Source organism: Triticum urartu, chromosome 7A (assembly GCF_056163025.1).
Source record: "Triticum urartu cultivar PI428250 chromosome 7A, HENAU_Tu73, whole genome shotgun sequence".
In the NCBI taxonomy this organism is placed as follows: Eukaryota; Viridiplantae; Streptophyta; class Magnoliopsida; order Poales; family Poaceae; genus Triticum; species Triticum urartu.
In genome coordinates, this window is record NC_141879.1 from 714,173,598 (window position 1) to 714,190,924 (window position 17,327).

At 49.2% G+C, this 17,327-nt stretch overlaps 1 pseudogene; it reads right to left on the minus strand.

Moving 5' to 3' along the window:
* Positions 1-494: 494 nt before the first annotated feature.
* On the minus strand, positions 495-16,891 carry LOC147961979 (uncharacterized; annotated as a pseudogene).
* Between the last annotated feature and the right edge of the window lie 436 nt (positions 16,892-17,327).

Sequence of the window (17,327 nt, forward strand, 5' to 3'; positions counted from 1 at the left end):
CACTAACAAGTGTTTGTTTTTGTTAAACTAACCTCACCACCCTCTTACTCATCCAAGGAGACACTGATCTGGAGAATTTGGCCACCCCAAGAGTTGCCTAGATGCCATTGGCATTTTGTCTAACACCTTGAGTGCATGACCAGTTTTGGCTTAGTTTCTGGTTTGTGTTATGAACTTGATCCCCTGACTAGACCAGCATGTGACATGGATTTTCCCAAGCCTATAGCCCCACCCTGCTAACTCTCTTGTGGATTGGAGCCCCCTAGCATGCCCTGGCATTTGGTCGAACACGTCGCGTACGTGCTCTGGGCGCGCCCAGAGCGCACGTTTTGCACGCGCGTGCACCGAGCCGCCGCGTCGCACTGCCGTCGCCTCGCGCTCGTTCTGGCCCTTCCCCGCTCGCAGCCAACACCCCGCCCCTTCCCCTCGCCGCAGAGCCACCCCTGGCACTCCACAGAGCCGCCGTCAGGTCGGCCGTGGCCACAAGCGGCCGACTACAGCAGCCCTGCCATGGGCGGCGCCGCCCGAGCCACCCACGCGCGCCAGCTCGCCCCCTTGAGCAGTAGGGAACTCGGCGGAATGCGCCGGCCAGCCCAAACCACCGCCACGTCGCCCTGCAGCACAGTACAGCTGTCGCCGACGATCTTATCCCCGGCCGCCACGGAACTGCCCTTGGCCGCCTATATAAGAAGCCCCCGAGCTCGTCAGGCCCTCAAGCAACTCATCTCGCTCCCTCACTGACCCTCCCATAGCAGTGGATAGACCGGAAGTGCTCGTCTTCTCCTTCTCCGGCAACCACAGCCGCCGCCCCTGTCTCGGCCACTCCGACACCACCAGGGCCTCCCCCACCCTTCCAGCACCACCACCCGACTCCTCTTCGTCTTGCGGAGCCGCCCAGACCCCCAGCTACGACGGAGCACCACCCTAGCCAAGACCCCCAAATCGGCCTGAAGCTATCTCCGTCGCGAAGCTCACCGCCGGCGATTCCTTTTGTCCCCACCTACCTAACGACCACCGGGAGGACCGCCCCAGACCCGCGGATCCATCCTCGCCCTCATCTCCCCGCGAGGAACCGCCGTTCGCCGGCGACGATCGCCGGAGCCCTGCCTCCGCTCGGGCAAAGGAAGAGGAGGGAGTGGAGACCAGTCAAACCTGACCAGTGGGCCTGCTGGACCCACTGTCAGTGACCCACCCGCGGTCCAGCTGGATAAGTGAAGACGTAAAACACCAGAGTACGTCTTCGCTGCACCGAAAACGCTTTCTTTTTTCGAGACGTTTTCTTTTTCTGTTTATTTTAAAAACAGAGTTTGACGGCAACTTTAACTGGCCATAACTTTTTAAATATAAGTCCAAATGAATTGATTCTTTTTCCTACCACTCTCAAATTTCATCTAGTTTATTTTAAGATTTATTTCAAAAATAATTAGGACAACTTTTTGTACTGTTTTTAAAGTATGTGTTGATTTCAAATTTTCTTAAATAGGATTTTTGGAGAGAGAAGAAACTTTCAAAAGTTTTGGAAAGCACCTCACCCCTCCACACCTGGAAGGCAAGCATTCTGAACCCTGGCATAATGTTTTGTGGGTTGTTCGATACGGTTATAACACCACCTCGACATGAAGCGTTGGTTATTTTTATATGACGATATGATCATACACCTTGAGTGCATAAATGAAAATTCTTGTTGTTGGAAATGGATAAGCTTGTGATAGCAATCACCCTCATATGCCTCTCATGTCTACCGGGAAGGACCCGGGAAAGTCTCAGTCTTGTGTAGACACGAGCTTGTCCCTCGTCGAGACGGTTATGACCGGTAGGGCAGGGGGAGGTATGATAAGTGGTGGTTGTGTCTGATGGCTGTGAAATATAATTCTTGAGCTAACCATGCAGGAAATACTTAAGCCTCCTGAGTCGGCCGTAGATCGAGTCTTGTTCTAGTAACCCCCATACTTGTTTCATGCTGCCACTTGCCCCTGCCGTAGGTAGGGTACGGTTCAGGAAGTTGTCAACCCCTGCCCTAGCACACACCGTACAGAGAGGCCATGGTGGAAGATACCGGTTGTAGCTGGTAGGCATTCCACCTGGTCCGGGGGCATGGGTGTTTCCGGTTGGGACCGAGAGGGGAGGCCACCCCTTAGAGCGCGCGATAAAAAATTGATCCCATGCTACGCGAGGTTGTAGCCTCCCCACTTAGAGTTTTACTTAACAGGTGTCTGGGTGGTTCCAGACACGAGTAAAGTTAAGCTGGTGTGTGCAAGTCAGGCGTGTTTTCGACTAAAAGACCGTAGACGGAATTAGTTCTGATGGACTAAAGAAATCCGTTACTCGTGGGTAAAGAGTACACCCTCTGCAGAGATATTGAACCTATTCGAATAGCCGTGTCCATGGTTAAGGACTACAGTCTGGGATGGGTCAAGCGTCGGTCTTAGTGTCGGTCTTCGGAGGAGAAACTACTAAACCAGAATATGGATCATAACTTGTGACGTATGATGATTATGATTATTATTTTTATGGACTAATCATTTATGTTATTTGAATTATTGAGTATACCTGGGACGGTTCTACCTCCTGGATATTCACCGTGATTATTCTTATATAAGCCCTTTATGTGGTGTCGCCCAGACGCCCGACTGTGGCATGCGTGTTATTTCATTTACTTATAATCCCTTTATGTGGTGTCGCACAGACGCTCGACTGTGGCATGTCCGTTATTTCATTTACTTATAAGCCCTTTATGTGGTGTCGCACCGACGCCCGATTGTGGCATGCTTGTTATTCCTTTTATATGTAAGCCCTTTGTGTGGTGTCGCTCAGACGCCCGACTGAGGCATGCTTCATATTATTATCCTTTCGAGGCATCGCTTCAGACACCCGATCGGTGCTTTATATTTTTACACCCTGATTGTTTACTCGTGATTTATTTAAATGATCTACTTGCGTGCATCATGAACCTTATTTCATAACTGACGAAGCGATCATAGAACATTTTAAAGCATGATTTTCAGTGGCTATATTATACCTGTGTTCTTAATGTTTGCGAGTACATTCAAAGTACTCACTGGCTTGTCCCTGGCTATTGTCTTGGCCAGATTTCTTGCGTGGAAAGGAGCGTTGCGATGAAAGCCCCGGAACCTACGTAATGGTGATGGAAGCCTCGCGAAGATAGGAGTTATCCTGGTCAGCTGTACCTGTGGGAAATGGAGTCCCATAGACGCTGATGATCCGCAAACCACTTCCGCCATCAACCTCTAGAAACAAATTGTTGTACCTATAGGCCAGAATGGTCTTGTACTTCATATTTTGTATTTTGCTTGGAGTTTCTGTAACAAGTTGTTGTCTCATCACCTAACAGTAATCCTGGGGCTGGTGAGCACAAGGGCCACTTTTGGGAAATTAATATCCCGAAAGTCCGGTCCTGACAAACTTGGTATCAGAGCCAGGCTGACCATTGGCTAATCCTATCTTAGCCAGGTCGAAACACCTAGGTAAACCAACCCACCAGATCTTAACCAAGCCCCGGCCAAGCTTCTCGTGTAAGATAGCCTCACAATGACCCGACACCTTTTGGAAGTCGGTGCCCAACCTATCAGCCTAACCTGTCAGTCACACGCCAGTGACCAGCCCCTAAATAGTCTTTCTCGCAAGCGTGCGAAGGAAGACTCCGTTCCCTTTTTCTATAAAAGGGCACGCTAGCCTCAACCCAGCACAGCACAGCCTCTACCCCACACCAAGCCATAATGCCTGGCCCCATTGTTCACAATGAGACCACAGCAACCAACCTTGGAGGTTTTGTGACCGTGCTAGCAAACCTCACCCGCCGTGCCTTTGCATTAGAAGAGCCCCCGGAGTATGTTGTGTACCAAGGGCCCATGAGCGGTGAGAGCCGTCAATTTTGGGCCACTGTGCACGTCTATGGTAGGGGTCTATCGCCAGAACGCCCCTACAGGTTCACCGGAAGGACAACTTCCTTTGAGCCACAAGCCATCCAACTAGCTGCCCGAGAAGCTATAGTTCAACTCCGGCACTTGTCGCCCAGAGTTAACTGTCGCTCCTTCTACTACTACCCCAGCCGTGACGGGTATGGTAGACCACCCCAAGTCGCCAACAGAGATCACGAGACGGATCCTGCATTATTGCATCTGGTGCGCTATGTAAGTGCACTAGAGGGGCTGTTCGATCAAATCACCCTTGATCTGATCGCAGCTCGTGGAGAACTGGTTCGCCGAGCCCCGGCAAGAAGATAGGCTGAGCCCGACGCTGACAACCCAGTCATGTTGTTCGGACAACCAATCGAGACCTTGAGATCAGCCCCGGCCATCGACCAAGGTGCTTTGATAACCCCAGAAGTGCTCCGTCGCCTTTTGGGAACACACTCCAACGGGATTGTGGCCAACAATCCCCGCGATGGTCATCAGCACTACCCCGGCCCTGCAGTTCCTCAACCCCCTCTAGCTAACCCCAACGGTGAAGCCAATGGAGAAGCCTCGGCATCCACAAGGCACGCCCGCTTAGACATAAACGAAGTGGACTAAGTCACTCGAGTAGTACCGAGTCTCAGTATATCCACACCCTGTAATTGTGTGATCTCGTATCGCCATATTGGAATACTATATGCTCGTGCATCCCTATTTTGAATAGTGGCCATGCTTGAGTGCGTTGGTGTACGACTGCATTTTTAATTCTGGGCGTAACTACCAAAACCAACCCCGACGGCACCCACGGTAACACGTCACTTTTTGGAGATGTGTGTAACTGTGGCTTTGACCCCGACCCCATAGGGCAGAACCGACAAACTAGTTGCCCTTCACCGCGGTAAATAACCCAGCCCAGTTGCTTTATAAAAGGGACACCTCGTGACCTTGCCGAGTACCCCTCATCTTGTGCGCAACCCTCACAACCATTTCTTGCCATGCCGAGCCCTAGCATTTATCTGAGAACCCCGGATGCAACCCCGGGTAGTTTTGTTAAAATATTGTGGGACTTTACCTGCAGTACCATGGGTTCTACCCAGCCACCCCAGTACGAGCTGCTCAAATCGAGGATCACCTCTTCCACCTCGAAATATTGGGCAGTAGTGCACATCCCTCCCGTAAACTCAAATCAGGACCCAACGGAAGTCTCCTTCCTAGGGAAATCTATGCCGACTCCGCAGATGGCCATAGAAGCGGCTGCACACGAAGCGATTGTTCGCCTTCGATTCGCGGTACCCTATGCCAGCGAACGAGGGTATTATTACTTTCCGAGCCGTGCAGCACCCGGGGAAGTGACATCTTTTCCCGGTGGACGAATTGAGAGAGACCCAGTACTGGCCAACCTTGTCCAGTATGTCATCGCTCAAGAGCGTTTGACCCAGCGAGTAATGGGTTATCTCGAGAGCCTCGCTGATTTAAATCCTCAGATCGCCATCGGCAGACCACTGAGGCCCGACCAGGAGAGACGCGTTCATCGACTGATTAATCCGCTTCCTCGATAGAAGAAGAGTGCGCCCCAGTACCAGAGACGTTTTCTCGGGACCCCGTCCAGTTGCCATTTTCATTCTAGACGTCACTGCTATGTTCTTGTATTCTCGCATTTAGTTAAGTGTTGTAACTCATGCGTGTTATTCTAAACCTTGTGCGATGAGATGAACATTTGGTTTCAATTGTAATGAGTAATTTTTGCTGCTGTAAATTTTGATTAACTAATTTTTTCCTCGCAAGAAATCCTGGAGTGAGATTTCTTTTCCCTGAGTTGCTACAGCATATGTCTCCTCATGACATGGAATTTTATTCACGCAGCACCACGGCAGCAGACTCACAACCGCAACCACTCGAACACATACACTAGTTGCAACACCACGTAACCGTGTTGCATCTGGCTAATCATCTCCCAACGGACCACAGTCTCTGAAAGAGAGATTAGTGGATAATCATCCGGATATGAGTTACCTCCCGCACCCCAACAACAGTTAGCACCCGAGACCACACCTACTCCTCGTGATCACCGCCACCGCGGAGAGCCAACACTCGAGCGGCAGTATCACGACGATCATCGAGGATCATCGCACACAGGAGCACGGAGAACCCCAGCAATGCCGCCAGCCCTCCGCACATCAGGATCACGTACCAATCCAGCATCACCTCCGCCATTAAAACCTCGTCTCTAGCTTCTGTAAACGGAAATGGAGGAGGAAGAAGGAGAAGCGAGGCCAGGTGTGAGGAAGAAGAGAGAAGCACCTCGGCCGTTTTATAGCTCGAGCTCGGTGTACGGTGGGCGAAGTCCACCAGCGCCGCTCGTCGCCCGATCGCCGGTGTTCGGAGGCGAATTCGCGAGCAGTGCCGACAGCACGCTGGCCCGCAAGGTGAGTGCACGCTGCACCGGCAGCTAGCACGCCACGCACTACCGCGGGTACGGCCTAGATGCCCTACGCGCTAGACGTCGCCGATGGAGAAAGCGCGGGAAAGCGCGCGGGAGGGAGGAAGAAGAGAGAGCCAGAGGAAGAAGAAGAGGCTGACAGTGGCCCCGGGTCCACCTGTCAGCCGGAGAGAGCACTGTGCTCTCGAGTACGACCAGCGTATTTTAAATTTAGGATTTATTCTAAATTTACTGTATCCAACGTAGAAATCTCTCATTTTCCCCCTAACCGTAGATTTTCCCACGCAGCGCCAATGTTCCACATTGTGGTTTTACACCACTTATTGCCCACTCACTGTAGCCACATTTTATTGCTTATATTTTCTTAAAGCAACTTTTAGCAAATCTCGAGGACGAGATTTTTCTTAAGGGGGGTAGTGTTGTGACACCCCAAAATTTTAACCTTGTTTTATTAATTAAAAATTTTCCAGGAAATTTAAACTTTTAATTTTCTGGATTTTCTTTTGATTTCAGAGCCATCCTTTTCCTTATTATGGGATTTTTACCTCAAGTGAAAAACTTTCCAAATGTATTATTGGACTTGTTTTCCCCCTCAAGAAAAACATTTCTATTATAAGTGGATTTAATTACATAATTATTTCTCTCTGAGCTTTATTCATTAAAGTGAGTTTTCTTGGGTTTTAGGGCCCCATTTGCACTGCAACCCTTTTATAAATTCATCTAATATTCCAACCAAAATTTGGAGATGTCATGTGATGTTTGTAAATCACTTTTATGCAGAAATATATTCCATTCTTTTAACATTTTGAGCTCTACACCAAGTTTTAAAATCTGGTCCAGAGAGCAATTTTACACTACAACCTATTCAAATATTTCTTTAAAACCTCCACCAAAATTGTGGGATGTTAGTAGTGGTATGTAATTCAACTCTATGCAAAAACCCAATGGTGTTCTTTGAAAAATTTGAGTGAATCAACCTCTTTTGCTTTCTGATCCAGTTTGGCTTTTTCTACAGCAACCCTAGTTTAATTTGCTCTAGTACCCTTGAGTTTTCTCCTGCTTATAGCCCACCTTGCAAAACCCTTAAGTCCAGAAGAGGGGACCCATTGGAAGATTTCTGGATCATGAAACAATGCCATTTACATGTTGTCCAGAACTGAAGTTTTGCAGAACTTGCACTAACAAGTGTTTGTTTTTGTTAAACTAACCTCACCACCCTCTTACTCATCCAAGGAGACACTGATCTGGAGAATTTGGCCACCCCAAGAGTTGCCTAGATGCCATTGGCATTTTGTCTAACACCTTGAGTGCATGACCAGTTTTGGCTTAGTTTCTGGTTTGTGTTATGAACTTGATCCCCTGACTAGACCAGCATGTGACATGGATTTTCCCAAGCCTATAGCCCCACCCTGCTAACTCTCTTGTGGATTGGAGCCCCCTAGCATGCCCTGGCATTTGGTCGAACACGTCGCGTACGTGCTCTGGGCGCGCCCAGAGCGCACGTTTTGCACGCGCGTGCACCGAGCCGCCGCGTCGCACTGCCGTCGCCTCGCGCTCGTTCTGGCCCTTCCCCGCTCGCAGCCAACACCCCGCCCCTTCCCCTCGCCGCACAGCCACCCCTGGCACTCCACAGAGCCGCCGTTAGGTCGGCCGTGGCCACAAGCGGCCGACTACAGCAGCCCTGCCATGGGCGGCGCCGCCCGAGCCACCCACGCGCGCCAGCTCGCCCCCTTGAGCAGTAGGGAACTCGGCGGAATGCGCCGGCCAGCCCAAACCACCGCTACGTCGCCCTGCAGCACAGTACAGCTGTCGCCGACGATCTTATCCCCGGCCGCCACGGAACTGCCCTTGGCCGCCTATATAAGAAGCCCCCGAGCTCGTCAGGCCCTCAAGCAACTCATCTCGCTCCCTCACTGACCCTCCCATAGCAGTGGATAGACCGGAAGTGCTCGTCTTCTCCTTCTCCGGCAACCACAGCCGCCGCCCCTGTCTCGGCCACTCCGACACCACCAGGGCCTCCCCCACCCTTCCAGCACCACCACCCGACTCCTCTTCGTCTTGCGGAGCCGCCCAGACCCCCAGCTACGACGGAGCACCACCCTAGCCAAGACCCCCAAATCGGCCTGAAGCTATCTCCGTCGCGAAGCTCACCGCCGGCGATTCCTTTTGTCCCCACCTACCTAACGACCACCGGGAGGACCGCCCCAGACCCGCGGATCCATCCTCGCCCTCATCTCCCCGCGAGGAACCGCCGTTCGCCGGCGACGATCGCCGGAGCCCTGCCTCCGCTCGGGCAAAGGAAGAGGAGGGAGTGGAGACCAGTCAAACCTGACCAGTGGGCCTGCTGGACCCACTGTCAGTGACCCACCCGCGGTCCAGCTGGATAAGTGAAGACGTAAAACACCAGAGTACGTCTTCGCTGCACCGAAAACGCTTTCTTTTTTCGAGACGTTTTCTTTTTCTGTTTATTTTAAAAACAGAGTTTGACGGCAACTTTAACTGGCCATAACTTTTTAAATATAAGTCCAAATGAATTGATTCTTTTTCCTACCACTCTCAAATTTCATCTAGTTTATTTTAAGATTTATTTCAAAAATAATTAGGACAACTTTTTGTACTGTTTTTAAAGTATGTGTTGATTTCAAATTTTCTTAAATAGGATTTTTGGAGAGAGAAGAAACTTTCAAAAGTTTTGGAAAGCACCTCACCCCTCCACACCTGGAAGGCAAGCATTCTGAACCCTGGCATAATGTTTTGTGGGTTGTTCGATACGGTTATAACACCACCTCGACATGAAGCGTTGGTTATTTTTATATGACGATATGATCATACACCTTGAGTGCATAAATGAAAATTCTTGTTGTTGGAAATGGATAAGCTTGTGATAGCAATCACCCTCATATGCCTCTCATGTCTACCGGGAAGGACCCGGGAAAGTCTCTGTCTTGTGTAGACACGAGCTTGTCCCTCGTCGAGACGGTTATGACCGGTAGGGCAGGGGGAGGTATGATAAGTGGTGGTTGTGTCTGATGGCTGTGAAATATAATTCTTGAGCTAACCATGCAGGAAATACTTAAGCCTCCTGAGTCGGCCGTAGATCGAGTCTTGTTCTAGTAACCCCCATACTTGTTTCATGCTGCCACTTGCCCCTGCCGTAGGTAGGGTACGGTTCAGGAAGTTGTCAACCCCTGCCCTAGCACACACCGTACAGAGAGGCCATGGTGGAAGATACCGGTTGTAGCTGGTAGGCATTCCACCTGGTCCGGGGGCATGGGTGTTTCCGGTTGGGACCGAGAGGGGAGGCCACCCCTTAGAGCGCGCGATAAAAAATTGATCCCATGCTACGCGAGGTTGTAGCCTCCCCACTTAGAGTTTTACTTAACAGGTGTCTGGGTGGTTCCAGACACGAGTAAAGTTAAGCTGGTGTGTGCAAGTCAGGCGTGTTTTCGACTAAAAGACCGTAGACGGAATTAGTTCTGATGGACTAAAGAAATCCGTTACTCGTGGGTAAAGAGTACACCCTCTGCAGAGATATTGAACCTATTCGAATAGCCGTGTCCATGGTTAAGGACTACAGTCTGGGATGGGTCAAGCGTCGGTCTTAGTGTCGGTCTTCGGAGGAGAAACTACTAAACCAGAATATGGATCATAACTTGTGACGTATGATGATTATGATTATTATTTTTATGGACTAATCATTTATGTTATTTGAATTATTGAGTATACCTGGGACGGTTCTACCTCCTGGATATTCACCGTGATTATTCTTATATAAGCCCTTTATGTGGTGTCGCCCAGACGCCCGACTGTGGCATGCGTGTTATTTCATTTACTTATAATCCCTTTATGTGGTGTCGCACAGACGCTCGACTGTGGCATGTCCGTTATTTCATTTACTTATAAGCCCTTTATGTGGTGTCGCACCGACGCCCGATTGTGGCATGCTTGTTATTCCTTTTATATGTAAGCCCTTTGTGTGGTGTCGCTCAGACGCCCGACTGAGGCATGCTTCATATTATTATCCTTTCGAGGCATCGCTTCAGACACCCGATCGGTGCTTTATATTTTTACACCCTGATTGTTTACTCGTGATTTATTTAAATGATCTACTTGCGTGCATCATGAACCTTATTTCATAACTGACGAAGCGATCATAGAACATTTTAAAGCATGATTTTCAGTGGCTATATTATACCTGTGTTCTTAATGTTTGCGAGTACATTCAAAGTACTCACTGGCTTGTCCCTGGCTATTGTCTTGGCCAGATTTCTTGCGTGGAAAGGAGCGTTGCGATGAAAGCCCCGGAACCTACGTAATGGTGATGGAAGCCTCGCGAAGATAGGAGTTATCCTGGTCAGCTGTACCTGTGGGAAATGGAGTCCCATAGACGCTGATGATCCGCAAACCACTTCCGCCATCAACCTCTAGAAACAAATTGTTGTACCTATAGGCCAGAATGGTCTTGTACTTCATATTTTGTATTTTGCTTGGAGTTTCTGTAACAAGTTGTTGTCTCATCACCTAACAGTAATCCTGGGGCTGGTGAGCACAAGGGCCACTTTTGGGAAATTAATATCCCGAAAGTCCGGTCCTGACAAACTTGGTATCAGAGCCAGGCTGACCATTGGCTAATCCTATCTTAGCCAGGTCGAAACACCTAGGTAAACCAACCCACCAGATCTTAACCAAGCCCCGGCCAAGCTTCTCGTGTAAGATAGCCTCACAATGACCCGACACCTTTTGGAAGTCGGTGCCCAACCTATCAGCCTAACCTGTCAGTCACACGCCAGTGACCAGCCCCTAAATAGTCTTTCTCGCAAGCGTGCGAAGGAAGACTCCGTTCCCTTTTTCTATAAAAGGGCACGCTAGCCTCAACCCAGCACAGCACAGCCTCTACCCCACACCAAGCCATAATGCCTGGCCCCATTGTTCACAATGAGACCACAGCAACCAACCTTGGAGGTTTTGTGACCGTGCTAGCAAACCTCACCCGCCGTGCCTTTGCATTAGAAGAGCCCCCAGAGTATGTTGTGTACCAAGGGCCCATGAGCGGTGAGAGCCGTCAATTTTGGGCCACTGTGCACGTCTATGGTAGGGGTCTATCGCCAGAACGCCCCTACAGGTTCACCGGAAGGACAACTTCCTTTGAGCCACAAGCCATCCAACTAGCTGCCCGAGAAGCTATAGTTCAACTCCGGCACTTGTCGCCCAGAGTTAACTGTCGCTCCTTCTACTACTACCCCAGCCGTGACGGGTATGGTAGACCACCCCAAGTCACCAACAGAGATCACGAGACGGATCCTGCATTATTGCATCTGGTGCGCTATGTAAGTGCACTAGAGGGGCTGTTCGATCAAATCACCCTTGATCTGATCGCAGCTCGTGGAGAACTGGTTCGCCGAGCCCCGGCAAGAAGATAGGCTGAGCCCGACGCTGACAACCCAGTCATGTTGTTCGGACAACCAATCGAGACCTTGAGATCAGCCCCGGCCATCGACCAAGGTGCTTTGATAACCCCAGAAGTGCTCCGTCGCCTTTTGGGAACACACTCCAACGGGATTGTGGCCAACAATCCCCGCGATGGTCATCAGCACTACCCCGGCCCTGCAGTTCCTCAACCCCCTCTAGCTAACCCCAACGGTGAAGCCAATGGAGAAGCCTCGGCATCCACAAGGCACGCCCGCTTAGACATAAACGAAGTGGACTAAGTCACTCGAGTAGTACCGAGTCTCAGTATATCCACACCCTGTAATTGTGTGATCTCGTATCGCCATATTGGAATACTATCTGCTCGTGCATCCCTATTTTGAATAGTGGCCATGCTTGAGTGCGTTGGTGTACGACTGCATTTTTAATTCTGGGCGTAACTACCAAAACCAACCCCGACGGCACCCACGGTAACACGTCACTTTTGGGAGATGTGTGTAACTGTGGCTTTGACCCCGACCCCATAGGGCAGAACCGACAAACTAGTTGCCCTTCACCGCGGTAAATAACCCAGCCCAGTTGCTTTATAAAAGGGACACCTCGTGACCTTGCCGAGTACCCCTCATCTTGTGCGCAACCCTCACAACCATTTCTTGCCATGCCGAGCCCTAGCATTTATCTGAGAACCCCGGATGCAACCCCGGGTAGTTTTGTTAAAATATTGTGGGACTTTACCTGCAGTACCATGGGTTCTACCCAGCCACCCCAGTACGAGCTGCTCAAATCGAGGATCACCTCTTCCACCTCGAAATATTGGGCAGTAGTGCACATCCCTCCCGTAAACTCAAATCAGGACCCAACGGAAGTCTCCTTCCTAGGGAAATCTATGCCGACTCCGCAGATGGCCATAGAAGCGGCTGCACACGAAGCGATTGTTCGCCTTCGATTCGCGGTACCCTATGCTAGTGAACGAGGGTATTATTACTTTCCGAGCCGTGCAGCACCCGGGGAAGTGACATCTTTTCCCGGTGGACGAATTGAGAGAGACCCAGTCCGCATCATTGCTTACAATATCTTTCAACTTGGTCTTTCTCTAGGAACGTATTAAAACAGGGAGCTACAACGTGAGCTATTTATCTACAACATATTTGCGAAGACAATTTAGACTATGTTCATGATAATTGAGTTCATCTAATCAAATTATTTAATGAACTCCCACTCAGATAGACATCCCTCTAGTCATCTAAGTGAAACATGATCCGAATCGACTAGGCCGTGTCTGATCATCACGTGAGACAGACTAGTCATCAACGGTGAACATCTCATGTTGATCGTATCTTCTATACGACTCATGTTCGACCTTTCGGTCTTCCGTGTTCCGAGGCCATGTCTGTACATGCTAGGCTCGTCAAGTCAACCTAAGTGTTTTGCATGTGTCCTGAGGCCATGTCTGTACATGCTAGGCTCGTCAACACCCGTTGTATTCGAACGTTAGAATCTATCACACCCGATCATCACGTGGTGCTTCGAAACGACGAACCTTCGCAACGGTGCACAGTTAGGGGGAACACTTTTCTTGAAATTTTAGTGAGGGGTCATCTTATTTAAGCTACCGTCGTTCTAAGCAAATAAGATGTAAAACATGATAAACATCACATGCAATCAAATAGTGACATAATATGGCCAATATCATTTTGCTCCTTTTGATCTCCATCTTCGGGGCTCCATGATCATCGTTGTCACCGGCATGACACCATGATCTCCATCATCGTGTCTTCTTGAAGTTGTCTCGTCATCTATTACTTCTACTACTATGGCTAACGCTTTAGCAATAAAGTAAAGTAACTACATGACGTTTATGTTGACACGCAGGTCATAAATAAATTAAGACAACTCCTATGGCTCCTGCCGGTTGTCATACTCATCGACATGCAAATCGTGATTCCTATTACAAGAACATGATCAATCTCATACATCACATATATCATTCATCACATCCTTTTGGCCATATCACATCACAAGGCATATGCTGCAAAAACAAGTTAGACGTCCTCTAATTGTTGTTGCAAATTTTTACGTGGCTGCTATAGGTTTCTAGCAAGAACGTTTCTTACCTACGAGAAAACCACAACGTGATATGCCAATTTCTATTTACCCTTCATAAGGACCCTTTTCATCGAATCCGATCCGACTAAAGTGGGAGAGACAGACACCCGCTAGCCACCTTATGCAACTAGTGCATGTCAGTCGGTGGAACCAGTCTCACGTAAGCGTACGTGTAAGGTCGGTCCGGGCCGCTTCATCCCACGATGCCGCCAAATCAAGATAAGACTAGTAACGGCAAGTAAATTGACAATATCGACACCCACAACTGCTTTGTGTTCTACTCGTGCATAGAAACTACGCATAGACCTAGCTCATGATGCCACTGTTGGGGATCGTAGCAGAAATTTAAAATTTTCTACGCATCACCAAGATCAATCTATGGAGTAATCTAGCAATGAAGGGAAGGAGATTGCATCTACATACCCTTGTAGATCGCTAAGAAGAAGCGTTCAAGTGAACGGGGTTGATGGAGTCGTACTCGTTGTGATCCAAATCACCGATGATCCTAGCGCCGAACGGACGGCACCTCCGCGTTCAACACACGTACGGTTGGGAGACGTCTCCTCCTTCTTGATCCAGCAAGGTGAGAGGAGAAGTTGAGGGAAAACTCCGACAGCACGACGGCGTGGTGGTGATGGAGCTCGTGGTTCTCCGGCAGGGCTTCGCCAAGCACTACGGAGGAGGATGAGGTGTTGGAGGAGGAAGAGGGCAGCGCCAGGGGAAGGGTGCGGCTGCCCTCTCTCTCCCTCACTATATATAGGGGGAAGGGAGGAGGGGGAGGCGCCCTAGGGTTCCCTAGGGGAGGGGCGGCGGCCACAGGGGAAACCCTAGATGGGTTTGGGCGCCCCCACCCCCTAGGAAACTTGCCCCCCAAGCCGGGAGGGGCGGCTGCCCTAGGGGTGGCGCCCCCACCTCTCCTGGTTACGTGAGATGGGGTGGGAGGGGCGCTCAGCCCCTTAGTGGGCTGATGTGCCCTCTCCCCTTGGCCCATAAGGCCCCCCAACGCTTGCCGGGGCCTCCGAAACCCCTTTCGGACACGCTGGTCATCACCTGGTACCCCCGGAACAATTCTGGACTCCAATACCCTTCGTCCAATATACCGATCTTCACCTCCGGACCATTCCGGAGCTCCTAGTCATGTCCGGGATCTCATCCGGGACTCCGAACAACCTTCGGTAACCACATACTATTTCCCATAACAACTCTAGCGTCACCGAACCTTAAGTGTGTAGAAGCTACGGGTTCGGGAACCATGCAGACATGACCGAGACAACTCTCCGGCCAATAACCAACAGCGGGATCTGGATACCCATGTTGGCTCCCACATGTTCCACGATGATCTCATCGGATGAACCACGATGTCGAGGATTCAATCAATCCCGTATACAATTCCCTTTGTCCAGCGGTATTGTACTTGCCCGAGATTCGATCGTCGGTATCCGATACCTTGTTCAATCTCGTTACCGGCAAGTCTCTTTACTCGTTCCGTAACACATCATCCCGTGGTTAACTCCTTGGTCACATTGTGCACATTATGATGATGTCCTACCGAGTGGGCCCAGAGATACCTCTCCATTTACACGGAGTGACAAATCCCAGTCTCGATTCATGCCAACCCAACAGACACTTTCGGAGATGCCTGTAGTGTACCTTTATAGCCACCCAGTTACGTTGTGATGTTTGGCACACCCAAAGCACTCCTACGGTATCCGGGAGTTGCACAATCTCATGGTCTAAGGAAATGATACTTGACATTAGAAAAGCTTTAGCAAACGAACTACACGATCTTGTGCTAGGCTTAGGATTGGGTCTTGTCCGTCACATCATTCTCCTAATGATGTGATCCCGTTATCAACGACATCCAATGTCCATGGTCAGGAAACCGTAACCATCTTATTGATCAACGAGCTAGTCAACTAGAGGCTTACTAGGGACATGGTGTTGTCTATGTATCCACACATGTATCTGAGTTTCCTATCAATACAATTCTAGCATGGATAATAAACGATTATCATGAACAAGGAAATATAATAATAACCAATTTATTATTGCCTCTAGGGCATATTTCCAACAATACCACCTCCTCTCCTTCCTCTTCTTCAACCTTCTCTTCCTACCAGAAGGCAACCTTGGAACTTCTTCTTCATCACTAAGACCAAAATCACCTGGAAAGCAGTATTCATCAGGTTCAAGCACCCAATCTTCTAGTTGGTGTGTTCAGGCTCACTGTGTGACTTGCTAGTTGGGCCTGGATTTCTGACAGGATTAAGCTGCTTTGCTCCTTTCTCTGGTACAACTGAGGGTTCTTCATGTTCAGAAAGGATTTGGTCTTCCTCCCAAAACTCAGAAGGTTCTGAGTTTGCTCCACAATAGTGATCTGCAGGTTCTTCCTCTCCCCTAGTCTTATGGCTTGTCCATGTGCCTGCCTCATCTTCACCCCTACACCAAGCCTTGTATGATATATTCTGCCCTTTGTAATCACCCCTAAAAAACTCAAAATCTGAAGAGGATTTGTCCATCTCATCTTCATCTTCATCTTCATCATGTTCTACTTCTACATCTTCTTCTTCTTCCACAACATTTTTCCCTTGTTGAAATTACAACTGTGTTGTGTGTTAAGATAGGGCTCCTCAGGGATTGCTGGTGCCAAAGTTGCATTATGGAGCGGATACAGGACACCTTGTTGGGAAACACTATAAACAACAGGTTCACCAACATGATCAATGGGGATCTGCTCCTCAAGTATGATGTGATCCATGTTAACATCTGCTGGGCTTGGATCAGTAGGCTTTCTGACAGTGATGTTCAGGATCTTCTTATCAACAAACCAGTCAAGCATTTCCTCTAATGCCTCCTCATTATCTAGGACCTCCACCCCCTCCAAGCCCTTTCCCTCTTCCTTTACATAAGTCAGACAAGCATCCATTCCATAACCCTCCAACTCAGCCAATGCTAATATGGTCAGATAACTAATGTCTGAAGAAACTGAATAGTTTCTCTCCATGTTATCTGTTCCTTGAAAATGTAGCCTCATGTCCCAAATCTCATCATCTAATCTGTAGGATTAAATTGACAAACAATTAATTTTTAACTCACTAAAACTTAAAACAATGACCAAATGTAATGAACATTACTGAACTTTCTTCTAATTACAGTGCATGCACTGACCAAATGAACTAACCAAATGCACTTTCTTCTGCAGTGACTTAACCAATAAAATAAAGTACCATGCCAAGAACAAACAATTACTAACCCTAGTTCTAAATTGAACTAAAGGACCCAGAAATTTGTAATTTGAACTAAAAGTAAGAAGGGCCCAGAAATTTCTTACCTCACTCCACCAAAGGATGAAGCCCAAGTGTGGCCGCCTTCTGGATCCGCGTGGATGGACTTCGCCACTGCCCTAGCCGCGCGGACTACTGGATCTGAGCTCGCCGGAT